The 20,885-nt window shown below is 41.6% G+C and overlaps 1 protein-coding gene and 1 pseudogene across 10 annotated transcripts in view; one reads left to right on the top strand and one right to left on the bottom strand.

The window, feature by feature from the left end:
* Positions 1 to 20,885, bottom strand: part of ATP11C (ATPase phospholipid transporting 11C) — a 173,895-nt gene that overhangs the window by 144,911 nt on the left and 8,099 nt on the right. The gene's annotated exons all lie outside the window — the stretch shown is intronic.
* LOC101269986 (26S proteasome non-ATPase regulatory subunit 4-like) lies at positions 2,593 to 4,799 on the top strand (annotated as a pseudogene).

Here is a 20,885-nt window from a genome sequence, read left to right on the forward strand (position 1 = left end):
GCTAAACAAATATACACTGTACACCAACAACTTGACCTTGACCAACTTTTGTTACCTACAAAGTATTGGCTATTCCTTAAATATGGTTTATTTCTCCAATTAGTAAGAGTGGGCCTTGGGGGGAATAAAACCCTAAAATTTACCTAAAACCATGTTTTCTTTAACTCAAAGTAACATCTGTTGAATAAATAAATGAAATGAACCATATTCCTCTCCAGAATCATAGAGGTAGAAAAATCAGTAAAAATCTGTTTTAAAAAAGACTAACTTCACAGTGAAGGAAGCTGACAAATGCTACCCCAGCCAAGTGATCAAGTTAACATCATCAGTAGAAAGTCACGTTGATACTATGCATGGTGGATAAGATGTGATGAGGACAGCCCTTCACTTCTCCAGTCTTCCTCCTAAAAAGCCATAATCCACATCTTATCTTGAGAAAAACATCAAACAAATCCTAACTGAGGGATCTGCTACAAAATCCCTAACCGGTACTCCTCAAAACTGTCAACGTCATCAAAACCAAGGAAAGTTTGAGAAACTGTCACATCCAAGAGGAGCCTAAGGAGACAGGATGACTAATTATGGTATGGTATTCTCGATGGGATCCTGGAACAGAAAAAAGGACATTAGGGACAAACTGAAGAAATGTGAATGAAGTATGGACTTCAGTTAGGAATAACATAACAATATTGGTTCATTAATTGTGACAAATGTACCATTACTAATATAAGCTAATAATAAGGGAAACTGTGTAGGGGCATATGTGAACTCCTTGTACCATCTCTGCAAAGTTCCTATAAATCTGAAATTATCCTAAAATGAAAAGTTTACTAAAAAAGTTTAAGACAAAGTCTAAAAATAAGTACTGAATTCTTCCAGGTGCTGAACAGATACAAATATATGAGATATTAGACAGTAATATTAACAAATTAAGAGTATAAACCTAAATATTCTTTGACTGTTTTTTGGGGGGTGGGGCACATCTCTCAAATTGAGGGAGTCCTCTTAGACCTTATTAGCCAGAACTTGGATTAATAAATGTACACAGCTAAGGGAATTCCCTGGTGGTACAGTGGTTAAGGATCTGCCTGTCAATGCAGGGGACACGGGTCTGAGCCCTGGTCCGGGAAGATCCCACATGCTGTGGAGCAACTAAGCCCGTGCGCCACAACTACTAAGCATGTGCTCTAGAGCCCGCGAGCCACAACTGCTGAGCCCGCGTGCCACAACTACTGAGCCCGTGCGCCTAGAGCCCGTGCTCCACAACAAGAGAAGCCACAGCAATGAGAAGCCCACGCACCTCAACGAAGAGCAGCCCCAGCTCGCTGCAACTAGAGAAAGCCCGTGCGCAGCAACAAAGACCTAACATAGCCAAGAATAAATAAATAAATAAATGTGCGCAGCTAAAAAATCCCCCAATTTTTCTATTTACCTTATGATAGATGTATTATCTTAAGTTATTTATATATCCAATTATAATGAGGCATGTTGCTTGCTATTTTCCCTACTGAGGAGTCAACCTAGAATCCAAAACTACTAATAATATACTAAAGGTTAACTTCACCAAAAAGTTTGTTTACTTTCTGTGTGCCTTTCAATCTTTCTGAGAAGTGCTTTAAGTGTATTTTAGGAGCCAAGAACATGAATTAGGGATGCGGTGAGGAAGAGTAAGTGGGGCTGCTGGAGACAGTGTTCCCGTGGAGCTGACCCTGGTCATCAGTCTCTGAGCAAGTACTGTCACTTGTTTTAATTCCTTCTCCCTCATCCTTTGCTCCCTTTAAATCTGGTGATTTCTAGGAATGAACCTTCTTTATGACATATGCTGTATATTATTTGGTTTGAAGAAGCCTTGAGTTTGTGAAGTAAAGCGATGTTCTTTTTCAAAGCTCTCAGTTCTTAAAATATCAGAACTTGCAAAAAGCACATACAGGGTTGTTATTATCCCTTCAGATCAATAGCTCAGTCACTGCTATGAGCTATTAAAAAAGGAGTTAGGAAGACAAGCAAATCTTTTGGGCTGCATCTATTCTGGCAAAAGAAGCACAGTAGAGAGGCACCAACATATTAAAAACCATTTTAGCAAGTGAGTTCTTGCCAAGCAAAAGAAAATCCTGGGCCACTCTATCTACCCAAATGTTTTCATAGAGGTTTTAGCTAGCAGGCAATTAAATTCTAGGAGCAGCTACAGGCAAACAGAGGCTTGGAGGCTAAGGAATGAGAGTATATGTGGGCAACAGCTAGACACAGGAGCATTTGCAAAACCACGTTAGGTTCCCCTCAGTTCCCCAGCACAAATATTCGCTTTAATTTCAAATCCCTTCATCAGCTGAAATATACTTCACAATTTTTTTTTTTTTTTTTGCAGTACGCGGGCCTCTCATTGTTGTGGCCTCTCCCGTTGCGGAGCACAGGCTCCGGACGCGCAGGCTCAGCAGCCATGGCTCACAGGCCCAGCCGCTCCACGGCACGTGGGATCTTCCCGGACCAGGGCACGAACCCGTGTCCCCTGCATCGGCAGGCGGACTCCCAACCACTGTGCCACCAGGAAAGCCCCTATACTTCATAATTTAAATAAGCATTTGAGGTCGGAGAAGGTGGAAGGCGGCAAGATGGTGTTGGAAAGCACTATGGTTTGCGTGGACAACAGTGAGTATATGCGGAATGGGGACTTCTTACCCACCCGGCTACACGCCCAACAAGACGCTGTCAACATAGTCTGTCACTCCAAGATCCTCAGCAACCCTGAGAACAATGTGGGCCTCATCACACTGGCCAATGACTGTGAAGTGCGGACCACACTCACCCCTGACACCGGCCACATCCTGTCTAAGCTCCACACTGTCCAACCGAAGGGCAAGATCACCTTCTGCACTGGCATCTGCGTGGCCCATCTGGCCCTGAAGCACCAACAGGTCAAGAATCACAAGATACGAATCATTGCCTTTGTGGGAAGCCCCATGGAGGACAATGAGAAGAATCTGGTGAAACTGGCTAAACGCCTCAAGAAGGAGAAAGTAAATGCTGACATTATCAATTTGGGAGAAGAGGAGGTGAGCACAGAAAAGCTGACCGCCTTTGTAAACACACTGAATGGCAAAGATGGAAGCGGTTCTCATCCGGTGACAGTGCGTCCTGGGCCCAGCTTGGCCGATGCCCTCATCAGTTCTCCGATTCTGGCTGGGGAAGGCAGTGCCATGCTGGGTCTTGGTGCCAGTGGCTGAATTTGGAGTGGATCCCAGTGCTGATCGTGAGCTGGCCCTGGCCCTGCGTGTTTCTATGGAAGAGCAGCGGCAGCGGCAGCCGCAGGAGGAGGAGGCGCGGTGGGCAGCTGCTGCCTCTGCCGCTGAGGTGGGAAGCGCTACGACTGGGACTGAAGACTCGGACGATGCCCTGCTGAAGATGACCATCAGCCAGCAGGAGTGTGGCCGCACGGGGCTCCCTGACCTAAGCAGTATGACTGAGGCAGAACAGAATGCTTACGCCATGCAGATGTGCCTCCAGGGCGCAGAATTTGGCCAGGCAGAATCAGCTGACATTGATGCCAGTTCAGCCATGGACACACCTGAGCCCGCCAAGGAGGAGGATGATTATGACGCGATGCAGGACCCCAAGTTCCTTCAGAGTGTCCTGGAGAACCTCCCAGGTGTGGATCCCAACAATGAGGCCACTTGAAATGCCATGGGCTCCCTGGCCTCCCAGGCCACCAAGGATGGCAAGAAGGACAAGAGGGAGGAGGGCAAGAAGGACAAGAGGGAGGAGGACAAGAAGTGAGACTGGAGGGAAAAGGGAGCTGAGCCTGTGCAGGGGGCCGAGTACGGTGGGGTGGGATATAGGGTTAGATGTGTTGTCTATAACCACTGCAACCTAAATAAAGCTTGGCAACGTTTTTTTCTTAAAAATAAATAAATAAGCATTTGAAACATGTCAACTGCATATGCCTGTCTCCTGATTAAAGTAAAAATTAAAAAAGGAGACACCAAAAAATAATGGAGAAGGCCCCACTCAGCGAGAAAGATGTTATCTGGAATCTCATATTTAAAAAACAAACTCTTGGGATCTCCCTGGCGGTCCAGTGGTTAAGACTCTGCACTCCCAATGCAAGGGGGCATGGGTTCGATCCTTGGTCAGGGAACTAAGATCCCACATGCCGCATGGTAGCAAAAAAAACAAAAAAACAAAACCCCCACAACTCTTGGGCTACACTTAGTAACTTGTTTCCAAAGAGTACAGTATGGAAAAGAGGAAAAACAGCAGCTTTAAAGTGGAGGAATCAGGTAAACACTACTTTAGGCAGGTGATCAAGGTCAATGCCAACCACGATGTCATGTTAATAATTTGTACTCTTTACACCTGAAACACAACATTGTAAATCGACTATAATTCAATAAAAAAAAATTTTTTTTAATGTACTCTTGATATGGTGTAATGAAAATGGCATTTCACCTCGCCAGTCTTCCTCTCAAAACTCAATAAGCGCCAGTCTAATCATAAGAAAAATGGACAAATCCCAATTGAGGGACATTCTACAAAATATGCGACTAGTATTCCTCAAAACTGTCAATGTCATCTAAACCAAAGAAAGTCTGAGAAACTGTCACAGCCAAGAGGAATCTAATGAGATATAACTAAATATGATGTGGTATCCTGCCTAGGATCCTATAACAGGAAAATGACATTAATGGAAAACTGAGGAAATCTGAATAATTAAGTATGGATTTTAGTTAATAATAATGTATCAATATTGGTTCATCAATTGTGACAAATGTACATTACTGCATAAGATGTTAATAATATAGGAAACTGCACGTGGGATGTGAAAACTCTGTACCATGTATGCAACTTTTCTGTAAATCTAAAACTATTCTAAAATTTAAAGTTTTTAAAAACATTGAAAAAAATCTTTTGTTGGTTACCTCCCTTCTCCATTCAAATCCTGTGCTTCTAACCAAATATTACAAAAAGAATCAATGAGCCTTGGGCATCTGTTACATGAGAAAGAAACCTGCAATTAACTTCCTATGGATCACTTAATAGTCACCAGGTGGGAATGGTTTGTCAACACTGTCCTTGAATCAAACATGGAGCAAATTTAAAGTCAACGGCAAAATCGGGGATGAGTGACCTTTAACAATGCAGTCAATCCATCAGCAAAAGTTTGATGATGTAGCACAGCCCTGAAATCTAAACACAGCCAAGAATATGCACATCTAAACCCTGCTAATGCTTCAAAATGCATTAGATATAAATCTAGAAACTATGACAACCTGAGCTTTAGCAAAAATCATTTCGACCCTGTATAATAAACATTAAAAAATTAATGGGACTTCCCTGGCAGTCCAGTGGTTAAGACTCCTCGCTTCCACTGCAGGGGGCATGGGTTTGATCCCTGGTCGGGGAACTAAAATCCCACATGCCACGCAGTGCGGCCAAAAAAAAAAATTAAAAGCAAAGCACTCCAACACTAGAATCATGGGTATTATCAGTTTTACAAGCATTTCCTGGAATCGGATGGCACTACATAAAAGTTAGATTCAGAGGGGTAAAGGTTGAAAAATACTGTGGAATTTCTAAAATCCAGGTTTGGGTTGATTGATCAAGCACACCTTGTTTACATTTCAGTTGATATCTGAAGACAATTGATAAAATAGGGGGTGGGGGAGGGTGGCAGCTGAAAAGTAGTTTATTACCACCCACTGTTGATTAGAAACAATGTACCTAATTGCAAAAGTAGGATTAAGTTGCACTTCATATCTTACTTAGTCAGAGTCAACCTTCAGTCAGTATTTTTATAGAACCCTGGTTCTCAAACATTATTCTGCATCAGCGTCACCTGGAGGGTGTGTTACACCAGATTGTCAGGTCCCACCCACAGTTTCTGATACTGAAACTGGTCTGAATCAGAAGCCTGGGCATTGCATTTCTAACAGCTCCCAGGTGATGCTGATACTTGTCTTTTATAAACATTCCAACAACTTTAAAAAACCTATGATCAAATGTAAGCACCTCAATAAAATCTAAAACCAAATTTAAATAATTTGGGAATTTTCTACCCTTTTTCTTTAGCAACAAGTACTTCTTAAGAATTTATTCCGGTACTCGGCACTATACCAGACACTGGCCCTGGCCACAGAGCACTAAGTAAAAGCACACATACCCTTTTAAATTTTGTTCTAGGGGGAAGGCAGCTAATAACTAGCTCCAAGATTCATTATTAATTACAGTTGCAGAAAGAAGTAAGAGAAGTACAAGGTGCTATGAGACCCCATTGAGATTGGGTGGTCTGACTGCAGCGGGGGTCGGAAGGTTTCCTTAAGGATGCTTGAGTTCAGTACTGAAGGAATAGAAATGGGGCCCTTGGGGGAGGATTCCACACAGTGGGAGCAGTGTGCGGGAGGAGGGCGAGCCCTGAGGGAAGGCCAGTGTGACTGCAGTGTACAAGGCGAGGGGCAAAGGTCAGAGATGTTATTGCACAGGCAGGCAGAGCCTGGTGTGCACAATAAGGAGTCGAAATCTTACTCTGTGAAGGGAACCACTAGGGATTCTTAGCATTAAACTGACTTAAACTAATGCTATGTTTTAAAAAAATCAGTCTAGCTGCTTCGCAGAGATGGATTAAGCTTGGCAAGACTGGATCCCAAAAATATTCAGGAGGCATAATCTTTGGAATTTGGTGAGGGACTGGGTAAGCTGGAGGGAGAGGAGAAAAGATTCAAGGGTAACTTCCAAGACTATAAAATGCTATGAAGTGATTAGCAGTGCTTTTCCAGTCTGACTTGAGCTTTTCTCTGTGGTGTAGCATGACAGGCAAAAAATGTATTTTATCTGTGTCTAGAAAAGGACTGGACTCACAAAAATACTTCAAATAGTAGGATAACAGATCAAATGCTTCCCTTTTCCAAGAAGAGAAAATTCCTTTTGACAGCATTATATATTAAGCTCAAAGTTAACCTTACTGTCTCCCTTCAAGATTGTGGAAGCAAAGACTGACAGGGTTACTCATTCTGTAGTCTGTGAACTACAAGAGCATTTTATTTTTACCTTTCTCATGGCATTTATCACTTCCTGCCTTGTATTTTCGTTATGTATCTGTGTATCTTATCTCCTTTCCTAAACTGTAAGTTCTCTAATGAAAGATAATGATTACTAACATAGAAATAAACCCGAGACAATCTATCTACCCACATCTAGGGGTGTTGTGGGTGGGAAGGGCATTAGAGTAAAAACAGGCAGAAAATCCTTTTCTTTTGTCTCATTAACCAAACAGGTTGTCATTAAAAACAAAAAAAGTGATGCAGAAGTAGGAAAAGGTGCTTATTATGTATTTTACATTGACATATAACTTAAAGCAGCACTCGAATATAATTAAAGAAAATAATGAAGTGTTGGAAACTACTGCTTTCTCTAACTGGAAGGGCAACTAAGCAAGATTTTGGATGACCAAGCGTGGACATGAAAATACTTCCATTCTTTTTATGTCACCACATCCTTAAAACTGCACTGGCAATGGCTGACTGAAATTAACCAGAGTTCTACAGCAGACTCAAATCATCAATAATTCCTATACTTAGAAAAAAAATTACCCTGCCACCCCCCAAACCCTATAAAACAAGTATGTGCAACACTCTCTGAACTGAGTGTTGCAGAGGGATCTTAGTCCCTCCTTTCTTAGGGAGCTAAGTTTACCATCTATCAAAGAGCCAAGAAAAAATCTCTCAGACAGATGCCTCAGAGTCCAGGCCCTAGCATGGTAATTCACCAATTCATTGTTTAAGGCTTTCTTGTATTGCTTGCTCTAAATGAAACTGTAGTATAATGGTGCCTTTTCCACTAACCTGAACACTTTCAGATAAGGTCTAAGATTCAGGCATGTAAAAGCCTACCCTGGGTTATGGTAACCTCAGAACAACTCAGAATGGTATTTCTTGCTCACAGACTTCATTCAGAGCTTTATTGAAATGGCACCTTGCCAATGAGGCCTTCCTTTATTGCTCTATTGAAAAACTGCAACCGCTACCACCTGATACTTCCTATCTTCCTTCCCTGCTTTCTTTTCCCTTTACCACTCATCACTAGCATACAAGATATTACAATTATTTATCTTGTTTATTGTCTGTCTCCCTGTCTACTGGTTGTCCCCCCAAATCTGTTCTTCCTTTCTTCCTGAGCACCTGGCTTTCCAGCTAGAAACTGCATTTTTCTATCTCCCTTATGACTAGGGAGGACCACGTGACTAAGATTTCGCCAAAGGTATATGTGTAATAGTGATGTGTGAAACTTCCTGGTCATTTTCCTAAAGAAGCTTGCCCTGGACCCCTCTTTCCCTCTAGCTGGCTGGAACTTGAAAACCAAATGCTGAGGAAGGCAGAACTGCCCCGCTAGCCTGGGACCCTAGATGATCTTATGGAATAGAAGCTGCCTCCTTGCCCCGGGCTATTACAGGCCAGAAAGACAAAGATCTACCTTTTTCTGGCCATTGTATTTTGGAGCTCTCAGCTTATCCTTTACCCTAACAATACCCTCCCCCATTAAAATGTAAGGTCCATGGGGGCAGAGACATTAGTCTGTTTTGCTCACCAGTGCATCCCTAGCAAGTAGAAGTGCCTGACACAGGGCACGGTACCTAATATTTGTGAATTGATTAAATAGACAACTTCATTATTAACACTTCCACATCTTCAAACCACCTTCATGGCTTCAAGAAGTTCAGATTACAAGATCCAAATTGCTCCTAAGACAGCGCCCCAGAAGTTCCTATACTCCATTCATTGCCATCTTCCCCCTCCTCCACTGAGTGTGCCCTTCAGCCCCACTAGCCTCCTTTTCAGTTTCCCAACGTGCCTGGCTCTTGCCCAACTCAGCGCCTTTGAACAAGCTGGTTCCAGTATCTACTCCCAAACCCCTCTGCAGAAGTCGCCCCTCCTTCCTTCAGTTATCTGCTTATATACCATCTCCTCTGACAGAGCTGGCTGGCTACCCTATCAAAAACAGACCTTATTTCTGCTATCTCTGTTTCTAATTCATTTCATTCAAAACTTATGAAAGTGAGTAATTATAGTATTTGTTGCCTTATTTTCTTTTTAAAATTTTATTTATTTATTTTTTGGGCTGCTTTGGGTCTTCATTGCGGTGCGTGGGCTTTCTCTAGTTGCAGCGAGCGGAGGCTTCATGGGCTCTAGGCGCGTGGGCTTCAGTAGTTGTGGCTCGTGGGCTCTAGAGCGCAGGCTCAGTAGTTGTGGCACACGGGCTTAGTTTCTCTGCAGCATGTAGGATCATCCCAGACCAGGGATCGAACCCACGTCCCCTGCATTGGCAGGTGGATTCTTAACCACTGTGCCACCAGGGAAGTCCCTGTTGCCTTATTTTTAAACTGTAAATTAGATTATAAGTTCCATAAGGACACGAACCACTTCTGTTTTTATTTACTACACTATCCTCTTTGCTTAGCATAGTGCCTGGCCAGTCATACGAGGTCAAAAGGTGCTGAGTGTTTATTTTTAAATATTTTGAAGTAGACATGAGTTAAAGCATACGTAGCTCTCCCATAAATGTAGTCTTCAAATGTTCTTGACTACCAGCCTGACAATAATGTAAGCTTCTACTTATGGGGATATAAACCAATGCATATTTCAGCAAGCTTTTAATTGCTTTCCTAGAAGGATTACCATTCCTCCTTTCCACTACGAGTTTTTAGTTGCTTACAACCTGGTGGAATTTGAATGACTCCTATTGGTATGATGGACCAAGGGCAACTTTTACAAGGATGTCTCAAATGCAGGTTCATATGGGCATATACAATTCAAAATAAATGATGATTATGTTTTGGGGCATGCCAACTGGCCTCCCAGGACCTCAAACCCAAAGATCAAAGATTCTTTCATCTCTAAGGTCAAGGTTTCAGTTCATCAATTTGCTTCTGGATTATGTAACCTGAGGTGGCCCTCTAGAACTGTGTGGGCACCAGCCAAACTGGGTACTCCAGAACACTCTGGAGGTATTCAGTAATTCAGACTTTTAAAAATGCTGTTTATAAAAAATGCTGTTTCCTTCGGTATCTTACCTGTGGTGGTGGATATACGAACATACACATGGGATAAAACTGCATAGAAATAAATACACACACACACATACACAAATGAGTACAAGTATACCTGGAGAAATCTGAATAAGATCAGTGGATGTTATCAATGTCAGTACCCTGGTTGTGACGTTACACTACAATTTTGCAAGATGTTACCATAAACTGGGTAAAGGGTACACAGGATCTCTATTATTTCTTACAACTGCATTATCTCAATAAATTTCAATTAAAAAGTGCTGCTTCAACAGAGAAACTAGGATGTTGCAGGATTCAACTGGTTATTTTCTGAAGAAAACAGGAAGGAAGAGGCTGGGGAAATGAGAGAAAGAGAAGTAAAGTAGGAGAGAGTATAAAACCTCACAGTAGGAGAGATTACTAAAAGAACACTGCAATCTCTGAAAATATACACACATATCCTGTCTTCTTCAGGTCACAGCATCAAAGAATAAAAGGTTGTTACAGAACACCCAGTTCAACTGCATTTTAAAGTTCTGGAAAATGAGGCTCAAAAAATAATTTGCCAAATTTTAAAACTTTTAGAAAAAATAATGAGACTACTTTTCCAACTTTGGCATAGGGAAGGATTGCTTAATCAAGACACATAAAGCGGACTTCCCTGGTGGCGCTAGTGGTTGGGAATCTGCCTGCCAATGCAGGGGACACAGGTTCGAGCCCTGGTCTGGGAAGATCCCACATGCCAAAGAGCAACTGAGCCCGTGAGCCACAGCTACTGAACCTGCGCTCTAGAGCCTGCGAGCCACAACTACTGAGCCCACGTGCTACAACTACTGAAGCCCACATGCCTAGAGCCCGTGCTCCACAGTAAGAGAAGCCACCGCAATGAGAAGCCTGCACACCACAACAAAGAGTAGCCCCCGCTTGCTGCAACTAGAGAAAGCCTACACACAGCAACAAAAACCCAACGCAGGCAAATAATAAATTAATAAATTAAAAAGAGACACATAAAGCAGTAACCATAAAGAAACCAAAAAATTTGACTACATTAAAGCTAAGAACTTCTTTATCAAAAGACATATATAAATATATGCGAAGCCACAAATTAAGTTATTTGCAAAAATATAACCAACAAAGGATTAATCTCCTGAATATGAAAAGGACTCATAATTATAAATCAGTATGAGAAAGATAAACCAACAGAAAACAGTTAAAAGACATGAACAAGTATTTCAGAGGGGAAACATAAATGGCCCATAAACGTATGCAAAGATGTTTAACCTCATTAGTAATCAGAGAAGCAACAAAATGTAAGTCAATATCAAGGGCAAGTATATGAAGCAACGAGAACTCATACATTGCTAGTGGGAGTGCATATTGGTAGAACCACTTTGGAAAACAATTTAATCTCTTCTTGTAAAGTTGCACATTTCAAGAGTTGTTATGTGTATTTGTTTTCCTATACATATGCCTGAGTGTGTGTTTGTATATGTATATGTGTATCCTACACGCACTGGGGGGGAACCCCTTTTATAAATATACACTAAAAGACACATTTTCTGGTCATACAGAAAAAAAAAACCCTGCAAATAACCTATAGGTCCATTGACAGAAGAATTTTTATACATATAAATATACACTAAAAGACACATTTTCTGGTCATACAGAAAAAAAAAAAACCCTGCAAATAACCTATAGGTCCATTGACAGAAGAATGGGTAAATTCTAGTATATTCCCAAAGTAAAATATTATTCAGCAGTGACAATGAATCAACTATAGCTACATAAAACCTTATGAAGTGGGCTTCCCTGGTGGCGCAGTGGTTGAGAGTCTGCCTGCCGATGCAGGGGACACGGGTTTGTGCCCCGGTCCGGGAGGATCCCACATGCCACTGAGCGGCTGGGCCCATGAGCCATGGCCGCTGAGCCTGCGCGTCCGGAGCCTGTGCTCCACAGCGGGAGAGGCCACAACAGTGAGAGGCCCGCGAACCGCAAAAAAAAAAAACAAAACACCTTATGAAGAATCTTAGCAATTTAATATTGAATAAGAATAAAAACCCAGTATACTATTTCTATAAGCTCAAGAAAACTAATATATTATCTAAATTTGCATATATATGTGTTAAAACTATTTTTTAAATCAACAGAATGATTCACAGAAATAAGGTTAATAGTTACAGGGTTGTGGGGAGACGGGGATGAGATAAGAAAGGAGCACACAGGTAGAATTATATTGGTAATGGTTTAATTCTGAAGTTGGGGTGCAGGCACGTGAGTGGTCATTTTATTATGCATATATTTAACACGTGTCCTTCTATATGCACTGAATATTACATTTGTAAAACAATGTATTTAAAAACGAAGTGATTTTCCTAAGGCTACAGTGCTGGTTAGTGGAGGCACCATAACAGAGAAGTTTCCAGTCCCATACCTCAAAAAACTTCCACAACGCTAGGTATATATTAGGAACAAAAGAGACATTTGTTGATACAACATGAATTTCATGACTATGTAAAATATTAATTCCAAACATGGATTCTATAAATCCATTAGTATGTCTTTTGGTTTGATTTCACTTTGATTAAACTGCCTTCATTAGTATGTTTGATTAGTACGTCTAAATTTGCACAATATTTTAATTACACTGCTTCACATTTCAAAACACGGATATATATTCTACCGACACTTTTCATCAAACTGGTTCTCAAATATGTACATATGAATTTTCTTCTTATTGCCCCTACTGTGTCCTAGCAGCTGTGACTCAGCCAACCCAAGTGCTGCCTCTCTATCTACCATTGTGCAGCTAACGGTGTTCAGGAGTAGAGATGAGTAAGAGTGTCTTTGGGAACTAACGTCAGGTGGCCACTGGCACAGACAGTGCTGCTGCTCCCCAGGAAGCCTGCCCATCGTATTTCAGTACCACCAAAAACGCTCTCCTCCATTAGAGCTGTTAGCTAAGAGGTTAATCAGAGTTAAGTTCATTTCTAGAACACAGTACTAACAGAGGCATGCGTCTACATTTGATCCCCCAATCACTCAGGTCAGTGTAAAACGAAAACTACAACCACTTTTAAAAGCCCATTAAAGTCTGTCGTTATTTCCATCCGAAGTACAGACAATTTAGTTCACACTCATTACTGTTAAAGGAGAAATGAAATTCGGGGTATAGTCAAATGAGCAACCAAGAGATGGAGACCTCCCTCCCTTCCTCCCTCCTTACAAAAAAAAAAAAAGAGACAGATGAAGACCCAAAGAGTAACAGAGATAAACAACCCAATAGAAAATAGTCAAGCCGCGGAGCGGCTGGGCCTGTGAGCCATGGCCGCTGACTGAGCCTGCGCGTCGGGAGCCTGTGCTCCGCGGCGGGAGAGGCAACAGTGAGAGGCCCGTGTGCCGCCAAAAAAAAAAAAAAAGTCAAAAATCAACTATACTCCAATAAAAATTAATTAAAAAAAGAAAAGAAAATAGTCAAAAAATTCCACTGCTAGACTATGAAGCCTAAACATTTATACGAAATTATAAAGCTGGGAGAGAACTTAAATATTGATGACCCAGGAGCCCTTGCAGTTCAAAGAGGAAACTGAGGACATACGTTACAGAGCTGAGCCTGGAATTCCTATTTCTGAACTCCCATTCACTGAATAATCTTGGACAAGCCATTTGCCCTCTTTCTGTACATTTCTTCAGCTGTAAAATGAAGAGGCTGGACAATTAAAAGGTCTCTAAGATCTTTTACCACTTCTAGGACTTCAATGAGCCTTACAGACCATGTAGCAGTCGAAACCCTTCATTTTACAGATGGTAAGGTTAGCAGACTACAGTTACTTATGGTAAAATCTTCCATTCCTGGTCTATACACAGTTTATATTTGTTCATTCATCTTCACATGATTCTAGGACATAAGTGTGATGGTTAATTTTATGTGTCATCTTGACTGTGCCACATACTGACCAGATATTTGGTCAGACATTCTGGGTTTGTCTGTGAGGGTATTCCTGGATGAGATTAACATCTGAATTGGTAAACAGAGTAAAGCAAATTGCCCTCAATAATGTGAGTGGACCTCATTCAACCAGTTGAAGTCCTAAATAAAACAAAAAGACCGAGACTTCCCTGGTGGCGCGGTGGTTAAGAATCTGCCTGCCAGTGCAGGGGACACAGGTTCGATCCCTGGTCCGGAAAGATCCCACATGCCGCGAAGCAACTAAGCCCGTGCGCCACAAATACTGAGCCTGCACTATAGAGCCCATGTGCCTAGAACCCGTGCTCCGCAACGAGAAGCCACTGCAATGAGAAGTCTGCGCACCACAACAAAGAGTAGCCCCTGCTCGACGCAACTAGAGAAAGCCTGCATGCAGCAACAAGGACCCAACACAGCCAAAAAAGGAAGGAAGAAAGAAAGAAAGAAAGGAAGGAAGGAAGAAAGGCTGACCTTCCTTGGAGTAAGAGGCAACTCCTCCTGCCTAATGGCCTTTAAGCTGGGACACTGGTTTAACTGGCCTCAGGACTTGAACTGAAGCACTGGCTCCTCCTGGGTATCAAGCGTAACGCTAGCCTTTGGACTGGAACTTACACCATCAGCTCTCCAGGTTCTCTGGCCGTCCCACTCAGACTGGAACTTCACCATTGGTCTCCTGGTCTCCAGCTTGCTGACTCCAGGTCTTGGGACTTCTCAGCCTCCATAATCATGTGAGCCAATTCCTTGCAAACCTTGTAAGCCAATTCCTTGCAAGTTTCTTTATATGTGTATGTATGTGTGTGTGTGTAAATATGTGTATACATATATATATATGAAGAAATTTATTTAAATATTTACATGTAAATAATATTAACTGGGCTTCCCTGGTGGTGCAGCGGTTGAGAACACGGGTTCAAGCCCTGGTCTGGGAAGATCCCACATGCCGTGGAGCAACTAAGCCCGTGCGCCACAACTACTGAGCCTGAGCTCTAGAGCCCGCGAGACACAACTACTGAGCCCATGTGCCACAACTACTGAAGCCTGCGTGCCTAGAGCCCTGCTCCGCAACAAGAGAAGCCACCACAATGAGAAGCCTGTGCACCGCTACGAAGAGTAGCCCAAGCTCGCCACAACTAGAGAAAGCCCGCGTGCAGCAACAAAGACCCAATACAGCCAAAAATAAATTAATTAAATAAATTAATTAAAAATAAATAAATAATATTAACCACTAGTAGTTGTGGCACACGGGCTTAGTTGCTCCCGGCATGTGGGATCTTCCCAGACCAGGGCTCGAACCTGTGTCCCCTGCATTGGCAGGCGGATTCTTAACCACTGCACCACCAGGGAAGTCCCTACATGTAAATAATATTAAAATAATAAATATATAGGTATTTACACACACACAAAGACCCTGTTGGTTGTTTCTTTGGAGAACCCTGACTAATACAATAAGCAAATGTGTATAATGAATTAATGCTTATAAAGCACTTAAAACAGTGTCAGGAATTTACTACTCTGGTTTTAGCTGTTATTATAATGGTAAGAAGGCAAAGACAATTTACAACTAAAACAATTCCATAAACCTGCAGAGTATCAATGGAGTCATAGATCAGTAATTCAAGGCACTGAATGGAATAGTTATTTTTGTACACAGCCTAACAGAACACAAATGCTTACACTGAAGGTAAAATGAAAAAAAAAAAAGATAAAAAAGAAAACTCATTTTGAATTTTGATCCATGTAAAATAAAAAGATTATTTCCATCTTCATGTATTAAGGGCTTAAATGAGACCCTTACCACTATCATTTCTGACTATCTGGTACCCAGCAAAACTGCAATAAACTCACAAAAACAGTAACATTGAAAGTACTTACACCTCTATATAACCATTTTTCAAATTTAAAAAACAAGTATTTGTAAAATAGCTAGACTAAAAAGTTATCAAGACTTACAAAATGAAACAAGCACTTTAATCAGTAAATACGTCATTTCTTATTTATAGTGAAGTACTTTTATTGTATGTATGTATTATTATTATTATTTTGGCCTCAGCGCAGGGCTTGTGGGATCTTAGTTCCCTGACCAGGGATTGAACCTGGGCCCTGGCAGTGAAAGCGTCAAGTCCTAACCATTGGACCACCAGGGAATTCCCGAAGTGAGTACTTTTAAAGTATAATAGCAAACTTCAAGAAAGTCAATGTTGTAAATGTGTGTACAACAGTGATGCTCATAAATATAAAGTTATTCATTAAGTACATCAGAGACCATTAAATACTTAAAAATAATGAAAAAGAGATATTATATTGTATGTATTCAAAACACAGCATGCTAGAGGAAATGACTTCATTTCTAAAATATGAGTAGAGATCTTTTTTTTTTAACTGAACACAACAGTGATGCCTAAAGACTGAACAATTTGACCTCTCAGTCAAGCTCTCAAACTCTATGATTATAAATGGGAAATAAGATTAAAAATACAGATAGGAATCAAATTTCATTCAGTCAGCAAATATTTATTGAGCATATACTACATGTCAGGCACTGAAGCATTAGCGATAAGCAATAAGCAAAAATGGTTCTTACCTTCATGGAATTTACTACATAGGGGAAAGCTTGATACTATGTAAGTAGCAAAAAAATATAATATGCCAACGTAAAGTCAACTGTGATAAAGAATATAAAAGAAAGGTTCATAGTGCTATGAGAACCTGGGAACCTGCCATTGTCTGAGGGAAGGATACGGGACAGCTTCCTTGGGGAAGTGATAATTAAGCCGATCCCTGAGAGATGAGTAAGAGTTCAGGCAACTGACTAAAATAGAGAAGTTTACCAGACAAGGGAAATGGTATATACAAAGGTCCTTTGGCAAATGTAAGGTAAAAAGTGAGGAAGACTTTTTGCAGTAACAGAAAAATCCATCCTAAAATCCACAAAAAATCTCAGGAGATCCTGGATAGCCAAAACAATCTTGAAAAGGAACAAAGTTGGAGGCCTCATACTTTCTGACTTCAACTTATTACAAAACTATGGTAATCAAAACAGCACAGTACTGGCATAAATGGCATAAAGACCTATAGACTTTTACTGAGTCATAAAAAGGAATGAAGTACTAACACATGCTATGACACGGATAAACCCTGAAAACATGCTAAATGAAAATAAGTCAATCACAAAAGAGCACATATTGCATATAGAGTCGATTTACATGAAAGGCCCAGAATAGGCAAATCCACAGATCTGCAGATTGGTGGTTGCCAGGGCTGAGGAGAGGGATTTGGACTAACAGCTAATAGGTACAGGGTTTCTTTTCGGGGTGATGCAAATATCCTGGAATTAGACTGTGGTGATGGTTGCACAACATAATGAATATACTAAAAACCACTTACCTGTAAACTTTAAAATGGCAAATTTTTTGTCATGTGAATTATATCTCAATTTTAAAAAGTGAAAGAAAAAAAGTGAGGAAGAGTGCAAGCTGATACTGGTCAGGTCTTTATCCAGAGTGTAGTGGAAAGTCACTGAAGGCTTTCAGATATGAATCTGTAAAAGATCCCTCTGATGCTGTGTGGAGGATGGACTGGAGCATGCGGGAGTAGATGAGATTATCTATTGCAATGGTCCGGATAAGTGACAGTGGTAGCTTGGACTTGGATGGTGGTAGGGAAAGCAGAGAAGTGGATGGATTTGAGAGCTCTTTCAGAAACAGAACCTATTGGATTTGCTGAGATTAGATGTAGGAGATAAAGGGAAAGGGGCTATTAAGGATGACTGCTAGGTTTCTAGCTTGAGCTACTGGGTAGAGGATGGTGTCATTTATTCAAAGACAGAAGACTGGAGGAGGAACAAATATGAAAGAGAAGGGATGCTGATGACTTGCACTAGAGTGGCAGTCATGATGATAAAGCAAAGTGGCATCAACAGCTTGTGGTGATGAATTGGTTATGTGGGAATAAGACGCAATTCATGTTCTGGTAAGGCACAATGAAGGTCAAGTCTGAATGTCTATTAAGAGGCATGTTGTTTAGTGACAGGGAAACAGTAGTGTTACTATAAAGAATGTGCTCCTGGACAAAGGCCTGATCCCCGGCTTTTTACAATGACCACCAGTACTCAAGATAATAAACTACCGCATTGTCCCCATGTAGTAAAAGTTTCTGAAAGTGTGTACTTATTATGTAAGCAGGACAACTAAATAAACAGTCATATGATATTACATGAAACAGGGTCATGAAATATTGCCCCAAATGTTTATTCCATCCCAGTTCCTGTATCGAAATCAGAAGATTGAGGGCCACCACCACTGGAATTATGGATTTCAGAAAAGAGTGTCTACTGGGAGATTCCTATAGCAATTACTGTGGAAACGAAAGCCACCTTACATCTGCTTTCATTGCTCCCTTTCTAAAAGTCTAAATTTCACCACGGCAAACATAAGCCATTGAAGATTAAGGTTTCTGTCTCTCTGCTACATTTAGAGTTGGAACCTAAGTCCTCTAAATTGACTGGTTCCCCTGCTCTAAGTGCCATAAGCAATAACTCGGCTTGATTGCTCAGGTAAATGCCTCCTCCTGTAATGAGGTTGCCGATCCCTAGAATCCCATAAACTTCAATTCCTTGGGTTCCCTACCGCCTCGTTCACATGCTACCTCCTCTACAAATCCCTCCTCCTCCACCCACTGCTTCCAGAGATTTGGTGCCCTCGTCTGAATGCCTGCGGCACTTACTGTGTGTGCCTTCAAGAAGAGAGCAGTGATGACCTACTGCCTTGTGAGGAGGTTGGCCCTGTGTGTGGTCTTCTATCTCTAATAGACTGCAAGCTACTGGAGAGCAAGGCTGTGCCTTACATACCTCTATAGCAACCAAGCAGGGCAGGAGTGTTCAAAAGAAGCTTTTGATTCATATGGATGTTTTCAGAAAAGAAGCCAAAGTAAATTGTGCACTATATTATAGATCCCTTAATCCATATTACTGCAAACGACATTAATTGTGAAGCTTAAAGAACAGCCCCAACTGCTTACACAACAGGTGTAACTTACATAATCTGCTCTACCCAGCTGTTACTTATTTGTGACAGTTCCCTCCTGGCTTCTGCTCCCCGTTGATCTGCAGGATTACTGCATCTTCCAGTATGGTTTCCTGATTTACTCTTTGTCCAAAAACATAAAAGAATTATTAATTTTCCTTTTTGATAACAGTTTTCAAAAAAAGGCTGAAACTTAAGAATAACCAGAGAGATATCTCTGGGGTTTTCCATGACCATAGAACTCAAAGAACAATCCTGAAGTTAAACAGTATTTATAAATATTTCCATAAAATTCATTCATTAGCCCAAGAATTTTGTTTTCCTTTTGGCAACTTTTCCTATATAATCATCCTTAACTAAATACTCTTCAGTATGCCCGCTCTTTGGAATTATGTTACCCAAAAGGACTTTTAAAATCAGCTGCCTATGAGCTAACACCTAGCCATGTATAGAATGGAATGAATTAATGATGCAAGTGAGTGTTGGGACTATGGGTAATTGGATGGAACAAGGAGGAGTGGGGGCGGTGATGAAAGTACCAAAGTCAGAAAAAATGAAAATCCACGAACTCTGTGATGCTCCAGAGAGGAAACCAGCAAGTGTTGACGCTAAACTGGCAGAAACATCAATACTTCCTGGCTCCCCCACTGGGTGCATCAATTTACCACCGGCAGGCTGCTCTTCTGCTGCAAGTGACAAATAGTGAATGCATTCAACAATATGAAAAGGAATGACCCATAATCCAGAAGCATGGTATGTGCAGCAATGAAAAAAAGGTGGTGATTGCTGGGAGTCTCAGACTCAGTTCTGCTGCTTGATTAGCTTAATGACCGAGGACAAGTCACTTCCATTCACTGAAAAATACCAGGATTTCCTAACAACATGTAGGAAAAAGTTAACAGAGCAGGTCTGAGACTGACTGCTATTCTTTTTTAAAAAATAAATAAATTTATTTATTTATTTATTTATGGCTGTGTTGGGTCTTCATTGCTGTGTACGGAGTTCAGTAGTTGTGGCACACGGGCTCAGTAGCTGTGGCTTGCGGGCTCGAGAGCACAGGCTCAGTAGTTGTGGCACTCGGGATTAGTAGCTCCGCAGCATGTGGGATCTCCCCAGACCAGGGCTCAAACCCACGTCCCCCGCACTGGCAGGTGGATTCTTAATCACTATGCCACCAGGTAAGTCTGTGACTGCTATTCTTAAAAAGGTCTGCTTACAAGGTTGGTACCCTTGACACAGACACAGTTGTTATCTGGGGAATTGGGTTTGTGCTAAAGGCATAATCGTTATCAAGAAAACTCCTCTGGGGGGACCTTCCTGGTGGTCCAGTGGTAAAGAATCTGCCTTCCAATGCAGGGGACACAGGTTCGATCGCTGGTCATCAGGGAACTAACATCCCACATGCCGAGGGGCAACTAAGCGCGCGAGCCACAACTACTGAGCTTGCGCGTCTCAACAAGAGAGTCCTCATGCCGCAAACTACAGAGCCTATGCCCTCTGGAACCCACGCGCCACAACTAGAGAGAAAAAACCTGCACACCACAACTAGAGAGAAGCCTGCGCACCACAAGGAAGAGCCCGCGGTGCAACAAAAGATAACGCATGCCGCAACAAAGCTCCCCTGCCCAACCGCGTATTGCAACTAACACCCGATGCAGCCACCCCCCAAAACAAACCTGCTGATTTTTTCAATACCGACATGAAAAAGAGACTAGGAAAATACAGCCACCGTAATGCTTTAAGACAGCATATAATGGAGGAGTCTAAAAAAATACACGGCATCTGCTTGAACAGGGTAGTCTTCACCAATCCTCCCATATTCTATTAAATAAATATGGGGCAAAAAACTGATGACAATCTGTATTTC

Source organism: Orcinus orca, chromosome X, assembly GCF_937001465.1.
Source record: "Orcinus orca chromosome X, mOrcOrc1.1, whole genome shotgun sequence".
NCBI lineage: Eukaryota > Metazoa > Chordata > Mammalia > Artiodactyla > Delphinidae > Orcinus > Orcinus orca.